This window comes from Mauremys mutica, chromosome 4, assembly GCF_020497125.1.
Source record: "Mauremys mutica isolate MM-2020 ecotype Southern chromosome 4, ASM2049712v1, whole genome shotgun sequence".
In the NCBI taxonomy this organism is placed as follows: Eukaryota; Metazoa; Chordata; order Testudines; family Geoemydidae; genus Mauremys; species Mauremys mutica.
This window is the reverse complement of record NC_059075.1, coordinates 129,466,984-129,486,830: the sequence shown is the minus strand read 5'-3', so window position 1 is coordinate 129,486,830 and position 19,847 is coordinate 129,466,984. Positions and strand designations below refer to the sequence as shown.

The following is a 19,847-nucleotide window of genomic DNA, read 5'->3' as shown; positions in this document are numbered from 1 at the left end:
AGGTGCACACAGAGAGGTGTTTTTATAGATAGATAGTCAGACAGGTGGTTCTGTTCAGGGACAGACAGGTAGACACTAGACCGACGGATGTTTTTCTAGGGGGCTAGATAGACAGAGACCTGATTATGTCTGGGGTTAGACAGACAGAAACACGTCATTAGACACACACAGGAGAAAGGAAGGATGATTGAGGTTATCACACTCGCCTAAGACTTGAGGGCCTGAGTTTAAATTCCGCCTCCACTGCAGACTTCCTTTGTGATCTTGAGCAAACCACTTAGGGCCAGATTTTTAAGGGGATTTCAGTTCCTAATTCCCATTGAAACCAATGGGATTTATGTGGCCTAAATACCTTTTAAAAACCTGGGTTTACTGTCCCTTTGCCTCTGTTCATCACTTGTAATATGGAGGTAAGAGAAGGAGTGTTGTAAGCAGGCTTACCATCTCCTTATAAACTTGCTGCCGCAATGTACCAGTTCTGTGGGAGGCTTTGCTGGGTGCAGGTTGTGATCCCACAGTGTTCAACTTAGGCAACTTTTGTGGGTCGGGCCTGGCCTGCTTGATCATACCTGCTAGTGACTTTGCAGCACAGCCATGACCTCTGTATTTTCACTTATGGTGACCCCTTCACACACCTCAAAGCTCTCGAGTGGGATATCCCTATGGCATTCAGGCCTCAGATCAGGAACAGGGGCTGTCTTACAATCCTCTGCACAGAATGGCATCTTGACAACAGCTTCACTGTTGTGATGCACTTTTAAGCTGTTTATATGCACAGTCCGAGGTACGTCCCTGCTGCGGAGCCTGTGTACATTGCAGGTAACAGCGTGACCCCTCCCTACCACCTCAAAAGGTCCCTCCCATCAGTTTTGCAATCTGTACTTTTCCACAAGGAATAACACCAGCAGCAGATCCCCTGCATCAAACGATCGCTCACAAGGAGAGCAGAACCCCCTTTATCCCATCGAGTTGGGGCCAGAGCCAGAGTGGTTAACCAAAACGTCGATAATCGGATGAATGGGAACGTGCCAGGCTGCAGCGCCATCTAGGGACCATAGGAGAGATTGCCCACTTCTGGACCTGTGTGCGCTGGTTGTTGGGTTAATACGGAGAACCGGATAATGGAGGGTTAGATAAACAGGGTTCTACTATATTGCGATCATCCCATTCTTTCCAAGCTGCTTGGCTTCTAGTGAGGCTTTGCGTCGCTATTCCAATCATGGATTTAGGGAAACCTAATTTAGGCTCCTCCCTGTGAAAGGGGAAGGAAAAGTGAAGTGCTTCAGTAAGATCAACCTGACCAGAATGAAATGGTTCCAATTTTTGTTTCAAAAGGACATTTGGCTTCATAAGTGTATTTTATTTTGGATGAGATTGTGCCTTTCACGGTTTGTGGCACACAAGCAGACAAGTTAAAGAAAATATAAAATACTCTTGCTGGACGTTCGCAAAGTCTTGCTAATTTGTTTCTTAGGAGCCAGAACAACAACACGTAAGAACCCAAAACTCAGAGGAAGAGAACGCAGGCTACTGCCTATAACAGAGAGGCACAACTCACTGGGTACCTGCTGACTGGCTGCTGCTACACTCCGATTGTGTGCTGCCCTATATATAGAGAGAGTCCTTTAAAGGGGTCAACAAACATGTGGACAAGGGGGATCCGGTGGACATAGTGTACTTAGATTTTCAGAAAGCCTTTGACAAGGTCCCTCACCAAAGGCTCTTACGTAAATTAAGCTGTCATGGGATAAAAGGGAAGGTCCTTTCATGGACTGAGGTCTGGTTAAAGGACAGGGAACAAAGGGTAGGAATTAATGGTAAATTCTCAGAATGGAGAGGGGTAACTAGTGGTGTTCCCCAAGGGCCAGTCCTAGGACCAATCCTATTCAATTTATTCATAAATGATCTGGAGAAAGGGGTAAACAGTGAGGTGGCAAAGTTTGCAGTTGATACTAAACTACTCAAGATAGTTAAGACCAAAGCAGATTGTGAAGAACTTCAAGAAGATCTCACAAAACTAAGTGATTGGGCAACAAAATGGCAAGTGAAATTTAATGTGGATAAATGTAAAGTAATGCACATTGGAAAACATAACCCCAACTATACATACAACATGATGGGGGCTAATTTAGCTACAACGAGTCAGGAAAAAGGTCTTGGAGTCATCGTGGATAGTTCTCTGAAAATGTCCACGCAGTGTGCAGAGGCAGTCAAAAAAGCAAACAGGATGTTAGGAATCATTAAAAAGGGGATAGAGAATAAGACGGGGAATATCTTATTGCCCTTATATAAATCCATGGTACGCCCACACCTCGAATACTGTGTACAGATGTGGTCTCCTCACCTCAAAAAAGATATTCTAGCACTAGAAAAGGTTCAGAAAAGGGCAACTAAAATGATTAGGGGTTTAGAGAGGGTCCCATACGAGGAAAGATTAAAGAGGCTAGGACTCTTCAGCTTGGAAAAGAGGAGACTAAGGGGGGATATGATAGAGGTATATAAAATCATGAGTGATGTTGAGAAAGTGGATAAGGAAAAGTTATTTACTTATTCCCATAATACAAGAACTAGGGGTCACCAAATGAAATTAATGGGCAGCAGGTTTAAAAAGTCTAGGATGGATCTAGACTGTTCTCAGTGGTCGAAGATGACAGAACAAGGAGTAATGGTCTCAAGTTGCAGAGGGGGAGGTTTAGGTTGGATATTAGGAAAAACTTTCACTAGTAGGGTGGTGAAGAACTGGAATGGGTTACCTAGGGAGGTAGTGGAATCTCCTTCCTTAGAGGTTTTTAAGGTCAGGCTTGACAAAGCCCTGGCTGGGATGATTTAGTTGGGTTTGGTCCTGCTATGAGCAGGGGGTTGGACTAGATGACCTCCTGAGGTCCCTTCCAACCCTGAGATTCTATGATTCTATGATTCTATGAAATAAAAGGAAGTTCTTCTTCACGCAGCGCACAGTCAACTTGTGGAACTCCTTACCTGAGGAGGTTGTGAAGGCTAGGACTATAACAATGTTTAAAAGGGGACTGGATAAATTCATGGTGGCTAAGTCCATAAATGGCTATTATCTAGGATGGGTAAGAATGGTGTCCCTAGCCTCTGTTTGTCAGAGGGTGGAGATGGATGGCAGGAGAGAGATCACTTGATCATTGCCTGTTAGGTTCACTCCCTCTGGGGCACCTGGCATTGGCCACTGTTGGTAGACAGATACTGGGCTAGATGGACCTTTGGTCTGACCCGGTGCGGCCGTTCTTATGTTCTTATGCCCTACTGAGCTCCCTAGCATGCAAGCATGCCCAGGAACCCTGCCCAACATTTAAAGTTACAGTATTCAATTTTAACACAACCACAAATGCACCAGAGCATCAACATTTTCTGTTTAACGAGGTCTCTCCTTTTTTGGAACCCTTGTTTCTAAACATGCCATGTGGGATTTGAATCAAATTTCAGCAACTAATTATCATGTGGGTGGAATCATCATTAATGTGTATTCTGGGTAGGTATGTTGTTGGCTTCTTTAAGAAATGTTATAGCTGAGAACTTTCACTGACCCTGAAGTTGCATGAAATGAGTTTTGTTTTAATGCAGTTTAATTTAATGACTTTCAATACTCTGATCAGCACAGCACTGAGTGGTGAAACAGGGATTTTCACCAAGATAACAATGGCAATAAAATATAGACTGAACCAACGCATGAGTAAGAGCATCCTTGTTTAAACAGCTTGTAGAGGTGCAGACTCACCCCTGCAGCGCCGCCTGCTGTTGACTTCTGGGAATTAGCTCGTTCCAGCTCCAGAACACCCTCTGCAGGCCAGTGATCCACCTGTCCTCTGGTCCCCCTGTCCCTCCCTGGACCCGGTGCCCCTTTAGCTGGGGTGCTGCCTCCCTGGCAGCAGGGGCAGCTCTAGGATTTCCGCCGCCCCAAGTAGGGCGGCGCGCCGCGGGGGGCGCTCGGGCAGTCAGCGGTCCTGCGGCGCCGGTGGACCTCCTGCAGACGTGCCTGCGGAAGGTCCGCTGGTCCCGCGGCGCCGGTGGACCTCCTGCAGACGTGCCTGCGGAGGGGCCGCTGGTCCCGCGGCCCCTCCGCAGGCACGTCTGCAGGAGGTCCACCGGCGCCGCGGGACCAGCGGACCTTCCGCAGGCATGCCTGCGGGAGGTCCACCGGAGCCGCCTGCCGCCCTCCCGCGGGACCCTGCCCCAAGCGCGCGCTTGGCGCGCTGGGGTCTAGAGCCGGCCCTGCCCGCAACCCTGCCGTCCCGCTCCCCCGGCGGAGCCCATGGTCCCCGCGGACCCGCTCTCCCAGCTGGAGCCCCGCAACCCCCCAGTCACACTCTCCCGCCCGAGCGCCGCAACTCCTGCTGTCCCGCTACCCCAGCCAGAACCCCACAACCCGGCGGTCCCACTCCCCCAGTCGAACGCGGCAACACTCACTGCCCCGCTCTCGCGGCCGGACCCCCGCATCCCCGCAGCCCAGCTCTCTCGGCCAGAGCCCCGCAACCCGCCGTCCCGCTTCCCCTGGCCGGAGCCCAGAGACCCCGCGGTCCCTCTCCCTTGGCCGGAGCACCTCAACCCCGCAGTCTTGCTCTCCCGGCCGGAGTTCCGCAACCCTGCGGTCGCGCTTCTCCGGCCGAGCGCGGCAACTCCCGCAGCCCTGCCACCTCGGCCGGAGCCCTGCAGCCCCGCTTTTCCAGCCGGAGCCCCGCAAACCTGCGGTCCCGCTACCCCGGCCGGAACCCCGCAACCTCGCAGCGCCGCTCTCCCGGCCGGAGCACCTTAACTCCGCGGTCCCGCTCTCCCGGCTGGAGCCCCACAACCCCACCCTCCCGCTTCCCCGGCCAGAGTCCAGGGACCCCACGGTCCCGCTCCCCACGCTGGAGCGCCACATGTCCCACGACCCCGCTACTCCGGCCAAAGCCATGCAACCCCACGGTCCCCCTCTCTCGGCCGGAGCACCGTAACCCCGCGGTCCCGTTCCCCCGGCGGAGCGCGTCAAGTCCTGCGACCCCGCTACCTCGGCCAGAACCCTGCAACCCCTCATTCCTGCTCCTTCGGCTGGAGCCTCGCAACCAGGGCCGGCTCCAGATCCCAGCGCGCCAAGCAGGTGCGTGGGGTGGCATTGTCCTGGCAGGGCGGCATTTGGATCCGGCGGATCTTCCGCAGTCATGCCTGCGGAGGGTCCCCTCTTCCCGTGGCTCCGCTTGAGCTCCCGCAGGCATGACTGCGGCGGGTGCGCTGGTGCCGCGGCTCGGACGGAACTCCCGCAGGCATGCCTGCGGATGCTCCACTGGAGCCGCGGGACCACGGGACTGTCCGCAGGCACTTCTGCCCCTGCCGCGGGACCGGGGAAGGGTGGCGCGAACGGTGCGGCGCGCCGCCCTGCTTGGGGCGGCAGAATTTCTAGAGCCGCCCCTGCTCGCAACCCCTCGGCCCCGCTACCACCACCGGAGCAGGGAAATTCGAAGTGCCACCCAGAGAGTACATGCCCCAAGAATGGGGCCCCGCACTGGCTTAAGCCTGCCCTGACTGCAAAACTCCCATTCATGGCCGGCTCCAGGCACCAGCAAAACAAGCAGGTGCTTGGGGCGGCACATTTCTAGGGGCGGCATTCTGGCACTGGCCATCATAGGTGCCGACTCTGGGGCATGGGGAAAAAGTGCCCCCGCCGCCCCCACTTGCTGCCCCAGCTCGCCTCCGCTGGCTCCCCTGAGCGGCCGGCCGCCACTTCTCTTCTCCTCCCTCCCTCCCAGGCTTGCTGTGCGCGAAACAGCTGTTTTGCGCAGCAAGTCTGGGAGGGAGGAGAAGCTGAGCGGCAGGCACTTGGGGGAGGCGGCAGCGGTGGAGTGGAGGTGAGCTGGAGTGGGGAATGGTTCCTCTACCCCTCCTTACTTTCTGTGCCCCCCCACCCAAGCTCACCTCTGCTCCGCCTGCTCCCCTGAATGCGCCGCTGCTCCACTTCTCCGCCCTCCCTTGCCTGAGAGAGAGGGGGGAGAAGCGGAGCAGCGGCACACCGGGGGGAGCAGGCGGAGAAGAGGTGAGCTAGGGTGTGAGGTCGTGGGGGCCCCCAGGAAGCAATGGGGAGGGAAATGCTGCACACCCAGGGGAGGAGGGGAGGCTGGGGATTTGGGGAAGGGGTTCAGAAGGGGTGGAGTTGGTGAAGGGCTGGGGGACATGAGAAAAAGGGGGGGGTGGCCAACATTTTTTTTGCTTGGGGCGGTAAAATCCTATTGCCGGCCCTGCTCCCATTGACTTCAGTGACGCATGAATCGGCTTTATGGGTCTGCTCCAAAGCCCACTGAATCAAAGGGAATCTTTCCCTGGGCTTTGGATTCAGCTTTATGTGGGAAAGTGACCTCTAGAGTAACCACCACGTCACACTAGCATTGGTCCTTTTTTTTTTTTTTTTTTAATGTGACTGGTCTGATTTGGAGCTTATGTTGGCGAGAGCTTTTTCCCCTCACGCTAAGACTATGCCCCCATTTGCGTCACTTACTCATGACCAAAAACCCACCTATGCGTTGATGGAAACAGGTATAATACTGTGTACATGCATAGCCCTGTGGCCACACTGCCACTGTAAGTACACAGCAATAGCCCTGCCATTTCAGGGGTGGTTTCTCAGGGCTCTCTGTGTCACAGGAAGACACTACAAGAACCACTTTGCTGTGAGGTATTGCTATTGTCCTCCACCTTCACATGCTTGCCTGTGGCAGTTCTTGATCATGTCACTCTCTGATTGTCACTCCCCACAGAACTGGGTAGAAGACATGGAGCAATTGGATGATGATCTGGTTCGTCTCCCATTCCTTACTGAGGGATAAATGGTTATGCAGTGAAGTGGGTGCTCAGCAAGCTGCTGGATGGAATTCTGCCCCAGCATTTTCTGACACATTGAAGATGGCTGACCCTGTGGGGCACTGACAAGTCAATTCTGCTCACACGATATAGTTATGTGAATGCCTGTATTGTCACGGTGTGTCCTTCTAGAGACTGTCACATCTGGTGAAGGAGAACCAGCACCCTATGGTTGGGTGTAAGTTGTGTGCCGAATGAGGCAATAGACCTACATGGAGCTCTGTGATGAGCTTGTGCCAACTCTCCAGCACCAGAACACTTGATTCAGGGAAGTCGCACTAGTTCAGAAGTGGGTGGCTATTACCTTGTGTAAAAGCAGCAAAGAATCCTTTGGCACCTTATAGACTAACAGACGTTTTGCAGCATGAGCTTTCGTGGGTGAATACCCACTTTGTCGGATACCCACGAAAGCTCATGCTGCAAAATGTCTGTTAGTCTATAAGGTGCCACAGTATTCTTTGCTGCTCTTAGAGATCCAGACTAACACGGCTACCCCTCTGATACTATTACCTTGTGGACGCTGGCTACACCAGACAGCTATAGGTCCATTGTAAACCACTTTGGGGTTGACCCATCCACTGTCAGGGTTGTGGCTGTGCAGGTTTGTGAGGCAGTGAACACTGATGTACCCACAGGTGGGTGTCATAAGAAAATTTCCAGCACTACTAATTGGTTTTCAGAGAATGGGGTTTCCGAACTGTGAAGGGCCATCGATGGCATCCATAGCCCAATACTTTGTCCCTCGCGCTGGGCAGGTGAGTCAGTGAACTGAAAAGTTTACTAGCCAATCGTCCTGCAAGGCCCAGTGGATCACATACTGCTGAATGGAGGGATTTGGTCATCTATGAAGGTGGAGGAAGCAGATTTGCACTGCCGGTGACCCTGAAGAACCAGCTGGAGTTTTTGCTGCAATAGGGAGGAAAAGTCAGCGCACAGTATTTTAAATGCCCTGGATCTTAAAACTGAGAATTAAGCACCAGAGCAAGAAGTGATATTGGTGAGGAGGCATTGTCGCTGACAAGCCTCAGATTCTGGTTCCTGACACAGCTCGGGGAGGTCTTCCTCAGTTCGTCATGGGGGGGCTTCTTCAACCTGCTCCTGCAGGTACAGGTGTAGAATTACATTCTCCTCGTCCTCTGAGGCTTCTCGGATGTCCTCCACAGTTTCTGCTGCCTTCTCACCCTGGCCCCCATCAGTGTCCTCTTGGCAGGCAACAGCGCTCCAAGCGCGTGCCTGGGGCGGCAAGCCACTGGGGGCGCCCTTCCGGTCCCTGCAAGGGCGGCATGCCTGTGGGAGGTGCACCGGTCCCGCGGATTCCGAAGCTGCGTGACCGGTGGACCTCCCGCACACATGCCGCCAGATCTGTGGGACCGGGGACCTCCCACAGACAAGCTGCTGAAGGCAGCCTGCCTGCGTGCTTGGGGTGGCTGAAATGCTAGAGCCTCCTCTGCCTCTTGGAGAATGAGGCCAGCGTGGTTGAACAGGGGATTGTGAGCCCTGGAAAGAACCTGGTCCAGCTTCTTGTAGAAGGAGTATGTACGACGAGCCCTCCTGGAAGAACTGCTTAAGTCTTTGGCAGCCTGTACAGGAGCCTCAAGTGCTTCATGGGGATGGAATTTGCTGAATGCCTCCTGTTCCATCCTCCGTGAAATTTCCAGATACAGAGAAATGTTCTTGGTGCTCTGGGCAAATTCGTGGCACAGTGTACTGCACCCATGCATTGATCAGCAGCCGGGTTTGCTTGGTGGGCCAAGCTGCTGCTCTCAGTGCAGGATCCATTTTCACTTCTAAGGCTAGCAGTGGAAAGCCAGGCTGCCTTCTGTGGCCAGTCAGTGCCACACACTACCACCAGTGCTCAGGGGGCAGGGACCTAGACTGGGAAGGGTCAGGAAGAAAAGGGTCATTGTGGGAATGAGAGTGGAGGACTAATGAATCTCAAGAGCTGGCACATTCCCCCTGTTCACACTGCAAACTGGCCCCTGGGTCTGGCCCCATGCCACAGATAAGGCACGTGCTTACCCATGGCCCTGAGGCTTGCTAGCTCCCTCACCCTCTGCCTGCCTTGAGACAGGTGCTGCTGGAGTTTAAGTGTGGACAGTAGGGGGTTATAGCACAAGCCTGAGCATACACGTATGTGGAGTCACCAGCATAGCTGTACCCTAGAGCAGAAGTCAGGGTGAGTTGGGGGGTGACAATCTCATTCTCTGGCTGTGTTAGAACATCCCCATCGCCAGGGTGTCCCGTGTTCTGTGCAGTCTGGCAGGCTGAGGGCACCTCTTCCAAACTGCAGTCAAAGAGCATCTGGTGGCACCTGAACATGGGAGACCCAAGCTGCACTTTGCAAAGGATAGAGAGTGTGCTCTGCTGCATGGCTGTCCTGCTCCCTGTGCCCCTGCTGAGACCTGCGTCCCTTTTCATGCTCCCCTCTCTCCCTGCCTTTTCTGTACATGATAATTGCCTGGCACATAGTCCATGGCAATCCCAATCTCTCTGCTTTGTGCAATATAGAGGATCATCCCCACACACCATGTTTGATTGCAGGCAGCAAGTGACACTCAATGAGGACTGGTGTAGGAAGAAGATGGGAGAGGGATCAAAAAGTGGCTAAAAAGTGAGCCCCCTCCCCCCCAGATCACAGCCAATGCTTGTTAGGAGAGAGGGGGCAAGATCTTTGCATGCTAAAATGTGGGTTCTGTGCTGGTGCAGATCCAGGGGAGAAGCATGCTCCATGCACCCATTCATTTTCCACCCATTCATTCAGGGACATCACACATCACCCCTCCATGTCATACCCTGTCATTCTGTGCACATATCCCAGTACATCAAACAGTAGCCTCCACTGAGCCAGCCCACAAGTTTCACAAGGGAGGGAAATCACAGTCACAGGCCCAATCCTTCATAGGTAGAGACCAGGGCAAGGACAGGGCTTCCGTGTGTTCAGGGGATGTCCCATCCTACCCAATAAACAACCTAGGCCCATGGTTCCCTGCCCCTAGCTCTGTCTCCCATTTTCCTGGGAAAGAAACTGCCCCACCCTTAGACCCCCACAGGGCATGGGCTTTCCCCAATATCTGGTTTCACAGTTCACAGACGTAAGGCAGAAAGGGCTGTTGTGACAATCTAGTCTTACCTCATGCAGAAGGCAACACAACATCCCTGAATTAATTCCTGCTTTGAGTCTAATAGCTGTGCTTGATCTAGAGCAAGACTTTTAGAAAAATAGCCACTCCTCATTTTAAACGTGCCTGTGATCAGGGCCGGCTCTAGGTTTTTTGCCGCCCCAAGCAAAAAAATTTTTGGCTGCCCCCCCCCAGACATGAGCCCCCCCCCGCCCACCAGTACCCCCCACTCACACCCCCTGTTGCCCCAGCACTGGCCTCCCCCACAAATGTGGGATCCGCTACCAGCACACTGCAGCCGAGCCCTGGCCCAGCTGAGACTCCGTCCCCATGCGGGTGGAGCTGCTGGGCAGCACGGAGCAGGAGTACTTCCAGGTGGCAGCACGGCTACGGGGTGGCACAAAGAACACGGCCCCCTCCCTGGGCTTCACAGCACTGCTGGTGGCCAAGGTGGATCAGTTTGCGCTCACCACCCTCACCCTCGACATGCTGGCGGCCAAAGACCTGGAGAGCCCCCTGGACCTGCTGCTCTTCAGCCTCGCGGTGCCCTGGCCCAGCCCTGGCAGGAGGGAAGGCAAGGATCTCCGGCTGCGGGGCTACCTGCTCAGCACCGACAAACCCAGTCGGCCGCTCACCTCCTCACACACTCCAGGAGCCCCTCGCCACCATCGCAGCCTGGGCTCAGCTCCAGGGGACCCCGTTTCCCTCCCTCCCCGGCTCCTCACACACACTGGGTAGGGCCGCCCAGAGGATTCAGGGCAAAGCAATTTTGGGGGCCCCTTCCATAAAAAAAAGTTGCAATACTATAGTAACATGTATTTGGAAATGTAAAAAATAACTAGTGAAAATTAATTTGTAATAATTTGAAAATACACCAAATACATTATTTAAAAACATTAAATGCTTTACTGGTCTGTATACATTTGCAATTACAAAATGGGCTGTTGCTGGGTGATGGTGATGGTTGGTGCCAATGGGCTGTCACTGCCTGGAGGTGGTGCTGCTGTTGCCCAGGGCTGGGTGGGGAGCTGGGCTCTGGGGGATGCCCGGCTCACAGGGGCTGGGCTCAGGACTGTGAGGAGATGGGGTCGGAGGTTGTCTGGCTCAGAGGGGCTCGCCTCAGAGCTGGGGATCTGGGGTGGGGGGATAGGGTCGGAGGGTGCCCAGCTCAAAGGGGCTGGGCTTGGAGATGAGGGTCAGGGCTGTGGGGGATGGGGTCGGGGGGTGCCCGGCTCAACGGGGCTGGGCTCGGAGCTGGGGGTCTGGGGTGAGGGAGATAGTGTCAGGGGGTGCCCACCTCAGAGCAGCTGGGCTCAGAGCTGGGGGTCAGGGCAGTGGGGGATGGGGTCGGGGGTGTCCGGATCAGAGGGGCTGGGCTCAGAGCTAGGGGTCAGGGCTGTGGGGGGAATGGGGTCAGGGAGGTGTCCGGATCAGAAGGGCTGGGCTCGGAGCTGGGGGTCAGGGCTGTGGGGGGAATGGGGTGAGGAGGGTGTCCAGATCAGAGGGGCTGGGCTCCGAGCTGGGGGTCAGGGCTGTGGGGGGAATGGGGTGAGGGGAGTGTCTGGATCAGAGGGGCTGGGCTCAGAGCTGGGGGTCAGGGCTGTGGGGGGAATGGGGTGAGGGGGGGGCCCAGCTCAGAGGGGCTGGGCTCAGAGCTGGGGGTCAGGGCAGCGGGGGATGGGGTCGGGGGTGCCCAGCTCAGAGGGGCTGGGCTCAGAGCTGGGGGTCAGGGCTGTGGGGGGAATGGGGTCAGGGAGGAGTCCGGATCAGAGGGGCTGGGCTCGGAGCTGGGGGTTAGGGCTGTGGGGGGAATGGGGTGAGGGGGGTGTCTGGATCAGAGGGGCTGGGCTCGGAGCTGGGGGTCAGGGCTGTGAGGGGGATGGGGCCGGGGGGGTGCCCAGGTCCTAGGGGCTGGGCTTGGAGCTGGGGGTCAGGGCTGGGTGGGGAGGATGGGTTTGGGGGGGTGCCCACCTCAGAGGGGCTGGGCTTGGAGCTGGGGGTCAGGGCTGGGCCTGGGGGTAATGGGGTCGAGGGGTGCCTGACAAACACCTCCCTGAGACCCCCCCAATCCACCCCCCCATCCCTGGCCCCCCCACGGAACCTGTGCCCCCTCCCTGCCCCCTGAGTGTCCCCGGGACTCCCTGCCCCTTAGCCACCCTCCCCCCCCCCCCCGCCCCGGCTGCTCACCCCCGGCTGCTCACCCCCGGCTCACCGTGGGGCTGAGCTCTTCCCCGCTCAGAGCCACGTGGGGAGGGGGCGGGGCCGCAAGCTCCAGGCTGAGCTCAGCTGCCTCCGCTGGGCCCGGAGCTTGCAGCCCCACCCCCTGACCACACGGCTCTGAGCGGGGCGGGGCTCAGCCCCGCCCCCCAAACAAGCTGCTGCTGGGCTGTTTAGGACCTGGGGAACAAGCGGAGGAGGAGCGGCCTGTCTTCTGCAGCCAGGCGGGGCCGCGCTACTGGTAAGGGGCCATCCCTCTCCCCCAAGCGGAGTCGGTAGCGCGGCCCTGCCCGGCTGCAGGGGATGGGCTGCTCCTCGGCTCGCAGCGGCAGGATGAGCTGGGGCCCCAGCCCCAGCCTTTTGCCGCCCCCTATATTTTGCCGCCCTAGGCAGCAGCTTGTTTTGCTGGTGCCTAGAACCGCCCCTGCCTGCGATGGAGAATCCAGTGCAATTCTGGGTCAGTTGTTCCAGTGGTTAAAACTGTGTGCCTTATTTCCAGTGCAAATTTATCTAGCCTCAACTTCCAGCCATTGGATCCTCTTACACATTTGTCTGCTAGATTGAAGACACCTCTGTTATCAAACTTCTGTTCCCCATGGAGGTACCTATAAACTGATCAAGCCACCCCTTAACCTTCTCTATGATAGTATGTTTTCCACAGTTTTCCAGTGCCACATACAGAGCACTATGTAACTCTCTGCCTGGATTAGCTCTGCTCTGTGCACTGGTGCTCTGTACAGAGTCATTAAAGGATTTTTTGCAGACTGACTGGTTAAACATGAGCACTTGTGACTCTGGCAGTTAAATGCTCGATCACCAATGATTTGGGAGTTTTCACTATAAACAATAAATAGCTTTGTAACTCTGTGGTGTGAAGATGCCTTCAAAAGGTAAATCAATAACTAGAGCTGGGAGTTTGTGGTTTCTGCTAAAAATCATTGGTTGATATTTTCATTGGTTGAGGACATCAGAGCTGTGTCTAAGGGCCCATCTCCATTAAGACATTCACTCAGAGATCATCTACATTAGTGACACCAGGGTGAGTCCCCAGAGCACATGCTGCCCCAGTGCAAAGTGAGGGTCATGTGGGGGCAGCACAATCCATAACTCCTGGAGGGGGGGGAGAGGAAGTTTACAATCCTGGGAAGCTGAGGGGACAGAGGAGAATTGCTGGGGTAGAGTTTGTGGGGGCTGCTTAGAGAAGGAGGGTGGGAAATCTTTGTGGAGACATGCAGGAAGAAAGATGAGGAACTGTCAACCTGCAATAACAAAGGAGGAAGTGTTGCAGCAAATTGATAAATAGATGAGCAGCAAGTTCCCAAGACCAGGTGATACACCCTGGGTGTGTTTAGGTAAATACAGTTTGCTCCTGCTTTGTTTAGATTTGCTAGATATTCAGCTGATGGACCAGTGTTTTGCTCATTGTAATTGACTTAGCTGGTGTTGGGTCACAAATTATTTTAGCCCTGAATGCAGGGGTAGTGAAATATAGTTACCAATGTTTGTAATTATTGTGGGAATACAGAAAAGAAGGACTGTGCTTAACCTGTCCCAAAGGAGCTAGTCACTTTCAGTTTAAAGAACCTTGGTAAAAAAAAAGGGCTCAAATGTCTGAGCCTTGTAAAAATATGAGGGTGTGTGTGTGCACAAATGGCTGCATACCCTCAAGGGGTGTTGGATCAATGGAAAGGAACCCCTAGATATTCAACCTGGCTCCACCTAGCGGAAGGGTTACATTTTGGGGGGGCTCGTAAGCACCTGGTGAGTGAATCACTAAGTTAGGAAAACAATTGTGTTTATATTTGAGGGAAGTACTCTGTATAATAGCTGATAAGTCAGGTTTGTTGGGCCCTGACTCAGCAGCTCCTAGCTTGGGGGCTGCAGCCTTGGCCGATGATTGGGGAAAAGCACTGGGGCAAGCATTGGAAAAGGTTGTGCTGTTCCATGCTACATCAAGCTTCTATCGTTAAGTTAAGGTTATTTTCTGGGGGTCCCATTGCAATACCTGGGGAAAAGGAGTGTGAACCCTGGTTGGAACATACCATTGAAATGCTGCAGAAGTGGGCCATACCAGGCACAGAAAAGTGAAGATGTCTAGTAGAGAGCCTCAGGGGCCCAGCTTTAGATGTGATTTGCACCCTGAAGCTCACTAACCCTGGGGTCGGTGTGAAGGACTGCCGAGAGTGGGGTGGGAAAACTACAGCCCGCAGGCCAGATCTGGGCTGCCAGCCATTTTAATCCGGCTGTTGAGCTCCCACTGGGGAGCGGGATCTAGGGCTTGCCCCACTCTGGCACTCCAGCCGGGAAGCTGGATCGGGGGCCACTCCGTGCAGCTCCCAGAAGCAGCAGCATGGCCCCCCTCTGGCTCCTACATGTAGGGGCTGCTAGGGGGCACTGCTCTGCATGCTGCCCCTGCCCCAAGCACCGCCCGTGCAGCTCCCATTGGCCGGGAACCATGGCCGGGAACCATGGCCAATGGGAGCTACAGGGATGGCACCTGCAGACAGGGCAGCGTCCCGAGCCACTTGGCTGCACCTCTGCTTCCGGGGGCCGCTTGAGGTAAGCACCACCTGGAGCCTGCACCCTTGAGCCTCTCCTCACACCCCAACCCCTGCCCCAGCCCTGAACCCCTTCCCACCCTCTGGACCCCTCAATCTCAGCCCAGAGCACCCTTCTGCACCCAAACCCCCTCATCCCCAGCCCCACCCCAGAGCCTGCACCCCCAGCCAGAGCCTGCGCCCCATCCCATACCCCAATCCCCTGCCCCAGCCCTGATCCCCCTCCCACCCTCATAACCCCTCTTTCTCAATCCTTCTACCAACAGATGTTTAGGCATCTGCCTATACAGCCACTGACCGGCCTTGGCCTGTGTGGCCTTGTAAAATCTTAGGTTTGTATTTTGTATAATTTAAAATAAAAAATAAAGACTGGTAATGTAGCATGTATTAAATGTATTAATGTATAATATAATTGAACAATATTCTGCCAGCCATCATGTCTGAAAGCAGAAAGGAATGGCCTAACAGGCCTTTGGTAAAAATTGCATCAGCCAGAATCTTGTGTCTAAAGCTAATTTCAAGGCAGTAATAGACCTTTGGGGTCACCACTTTGTTGTAGGTTTAAAATTAGCATTTTAAAATTAATAAAATAATGCAATAATGGTTTTCTCCTGCATTGCAATTTAATGTTCCTGTTCAAATGTTCTGTGTAAATCAATCCTGTTTTGTGTGTAAATAAAAAATGTGTATGTAAAAAAATAACTGTCAAGGCCATTATCAAACCAAATGTTCCAACCCCCCACCCCCCCAAAACAACGTAAAGATACCAAAAAATTGCCACATGCCCCTATTAAAATGTCAAAAAAGGACAAATTAACAACTCTAAAAAATAAGGCAGTTACCTATCAACCGGGACAAAATAACTAATCAAAACCAGCATGGGGTAACTCCCCAAAAAAACTAATAAAAAACAAAATAAAAAATAAAAAAAAAATTAAAAAACAAGCCCTTGTCAAATGGCAATTAATTACAGCATAATGGTGAAAAACTCATTGGTCTCAATAAAACAAAAATCAGTATATAAACAGGGTTCTTTGCCATATCATTATGGGTTCATCCCGCCAAGACTTCCCCAGTGCATCGTGTCGTGACCTACAGAACCTGGGTCCTCCCTACTCGTAATCAACCTTAGCTGGCCACTAGACTGAGACAGCCTCTGAACTGGTAACTATAACATTGACTAGTGGGACAGTGTGTCTATGTGTGTAATTAAATACATATGCTAATTGTTGTATCTCCAATATCCGCGGTGTATTGCCTTTTCCCCTAAAAAAAATCCCGTGTGCTTCTTATAAGCATAACATTTGTTGGTGGAGAATTGCAAAAAGGGGGAGGACATGCACCATGATTGTTGTAAATACTGCTAAAGGGTATATCATACGTATAAAGTGATCAATCATTCAGTTGTGCACACCCCCGGTCATAGAGATACTGGGCAATAGGGAGAAGATTAGAGTCCTCGGTGCTCCTACCCATCTGTCAGAAAACAAACAAAATTGCATAGGTGAATATACCCTTGGTCATAGCAGGATCAAGCCCAAAAGGTAGGAGGGTTAGTGTTTACCCCTCCTGCTCTGTCAGTCAGGGTTTTTTTAGCGTGTACAGACTTTTTGTGTTTTATAAGTCCCAGCACAAGTGTGGGCATTATCTTAAATGTCTTGTTTTTCCCTTTTTTCTATTTTTGCCTTGGTTTTGTTAACTGGGAGATGTCCCAGCCCTTTTTATTCTCTAATCTGATGGTGTGAGAGCATGGGTTTGTACATACATGCAGCATGTGCATACGAGCACCAGTAGAATCCACACCAGGAAAGCGCCTTAAAGAAAGTTCCCCGGATAGAAGTAGCCCAAAAACAGTCTAAAAGACATTTGCTGAAGTATGTTCTGTCTGTGTGTGTTTGAGGCCTGAGAAACAAAGCTGTCAGCTGTAAATTGCTAAATAAGAGATGTCAAACTGCTGCTTAGCAGAATGTGTTTTTTTAAAGCCTGCACTGTAATAGCTCTGGGTGAGGGGAGGAAAGTGTTCACCAGCACACACTGAAATGTCAGGAGAAAGCTTTGTAATTGGCTCTGAGCTTGTTGTTCGGACATTAAATAATAAACTCCTTACAGTATTAAGAGAGTGACCCAGCACCAAGTTATAGATTTGGTTGATTGGGTAAAATTCTTTAGTTGGGATTCATAACCCAAACAGTCACCTTCTTAGATCCTTTTTAGGATTAATACAACAAATAATCAGTTCTTATAATCTGATGAGGTAACTAATTTGGTGACATTGGCACTGAGCTGAAATAATTCCTCTCCTCCCTGGAATTTATCCCTCTGATATATTTAAAGAGAGCAATCATATCTCCTCTCAACCCTTTTTTTGGTTAAGGAAAACAAACCGAGCTCCTCAAGTCTCCTTTCATACGACAGGCTTTCCATTCCTCGGATCATTCTAGTGGCCCTTCTTTGTACCTGTTCCAGTTTGAATTCATCCTTCTTAAACATGGGAGACCAAAACTGCACACAATACTCCAAATGAGGTCTCACCAACGCCTTTTATAACGGGACTAGCACCTCCTTATCTCTACTAGAAATACCTCACCTAATGCATCCCAAGACCGCATTAGCTTTTTTAACGGCCACATCACATTGCCGACTCATAGTCATCCTGCGATCAACCAGGACTCCGAGGTCCTTCTCCTCTTCCGTTACTTCCAACTGGTGCGTCCCCAGCTTATAACTAAAATTCCTGTTAGTCATCCCTAAATGCATAACCTTACACTTCTCACTATTGAATTTCATCCTATTACTAATACTCCAGTTTACAAGGTCATCCAAATCTCCCTGGAGGATATCCCGATCCTTCTTCGAATTGGCAATACCTCCCAACTTCGTGTCAGCCGCAAACTTTATCAGCCCACTCCTACTTTTGGTTCCAAGGTCAGTGATAAATAGATTGAATAAGATCGGACCCAAAACCGAACCTTGAGGAGCTCCACTGGTAACCTCCCTCCAACCCGACAGATCACCTTTCAATACGACCCACTGCAGTCTCCCCTTTAACCAGTTCCTTATCCACCTCTGGATTTTCATTTCGATCCCCATCTTTTCCAATTTAACCAGTAATTCTTCATGCGGTACCGTATCAAACACCTTACTGAAATCAAGATATATTAGATCCACCGCATTTCCCTTGTTTAAAAAATCTGTTACTTTCTCAAAGAAGGAGATCAGGTTGGTTTGGCACGATCTACCTTTCGTAAAACCATGTTGTAATTTGTCCCAATTGCCATTGACCTCAAGGTCCGTAACTACTCTCTCCTTTAATATTTTTTCCATGACTTTACATACTACAGATGTTAAACTAACAGGCCTGTAGTTACCCGGGTCACTTTTTCCCCTTCTTGAAAATAGGAACTATATTAGCTAATCTCCAGTCAAACGGTACAACCCCCGAGTTTAGAGATTCGTTAAAAATTATCGCTAATGGGCTTGCAATTTCACTCGCCAATTCCTTTAATATTCTAGGATGAAGATTATCTGGGCCGCCTGATTTACTACCGTTAAGCTGTTCAAGTTTGGCTTCTACCTCGGATACTGTGATTTCCAACCCCCCATCAGTCACTCTGCCACTATTCCTAAGCCCTTCATTAGCCTTATTAAAGACCGAGGCAAAATATTCGTTTAGATATTGTGCCATGCCTAGTTTATCCTTAATCTCCACTCCGTTTACAGTTTTCAGCAGTCCCACTTCTTCTTTCTTGGTTTTCTTCCTATTTATCTGGCTAAAAAACCTTTTACTATTTGTTTTAATTCCCTTCGCAAGGTCCATCTCTACCTGGCTTTTGGCCTTTCTCTCTGCATCCCTACACCCTCTGACCTCAATAAGCCAGATTCCATCACCCATACTGTCAGTGAGCTTATTTCATGAGTTGTCTTGTTGAAAATCACTGAATATGGATTTACTTACTGACATAGTAAGATATTACTCTGAGGAGGGGTGGCAGAATCTGGCCCCGGGGAATGACATCCTGCAAGCCTATATGCCTCCGCACTTTCACTGGAATAATGTTTTCTTCACTTCTTGTCCTAAATTGTTGCTCTGCACTCTTAAATAACTGACAGTTTCACCCTATAGCTAGCTGCATTTCAGCAAATTTTTCTAGTTAGGGCCTACTCACATGAGAGTGATGGGGAAGATTTAGCCCATGGTTTGCAAAGAGCTTTGACATCCCTTGGGTTGAAAGGTGCTATATTATTTATAGTCCTATTTTATTGATATTCAATAAAAAGGCTCTCCACGTCCCATAATGAGAGCAACTGCAATGTGGGTGCAGCAAAGTACTGAGGAAAAAGGTATTAGCATCTGATAATCTAAACCAGATGTGGCTTATCCTTTAGGCCCAGCAGTCGTGTGTACGCTACTGGGTTTATGGAAGCAAAAAGCTATTTTTACCATGACACAGAAAAGGAACTTTAGTCTACTAATTACTATTTGCAGTACTAGCCTTTTAAGCGTGGGGCAGGTCTCTAGTGCACACATGCACATGTATCTCTCTCCATTCTAGTTGAAGTCTTGAAATCTCCACCATTATTTTTGAAGGCTTAAAAGCTTTGTTGCTGCTACAGCCCATATTGAACCTGGTCATGACCAAGTTGTCTTTGCTCTTTTCTGAGTGAAAACAAAGCTTTAAGGCCAAGAGTTTCAAAAATAGGATCTTCAAGTTCAGCTCCTAAATCCACATTCAGGTTCCTGAGTAAGTGGCCTGATTTTCAAAACATTGGAGCACCAGCATGCCTCAGTGACTTCATGCCTGCGTTCCTCAGGAGGAGGAAGACAGCATGACTATTTTCCAAGCTTTTGGACAATAGGATTGTAAGGTCAGAGGTAATTCTGCTAGTCATTCAGTTGTTTTAAATTAATTTCCTTAGAACAATCATCTGGTTAAAAGATTATGAAATACAACTCTGATGAAACAGCTGGGAAATAGAATTTTTTTACATTCCTAATTCATGCAGCAAACCCAGAGGTGCCAGGGCTATGAACTGCCAAGCCTAGAGGTGCCGGGGATCAGCCCTGGCCCAAATTAAGTACTGGATTTCGTATGTGTAGTGG

The 19,847-nt window shown here is 51.4% G+C and overlaps 1 protein-coding gene across 2 annotated transcripts in view; it reads left to right on the top strand.

The window, feature by feature from the left end:
* The window catches only part of LOC123369342 (maestro heat-like repeat-containing protein family member 7), a 1,253,347-nt gene that overhangs the window by 1,170,912 nt on the left and 62,588 nt on the right, over nucleotides 1–19,847 (top strand). The window lies entirely within an intron of this gene.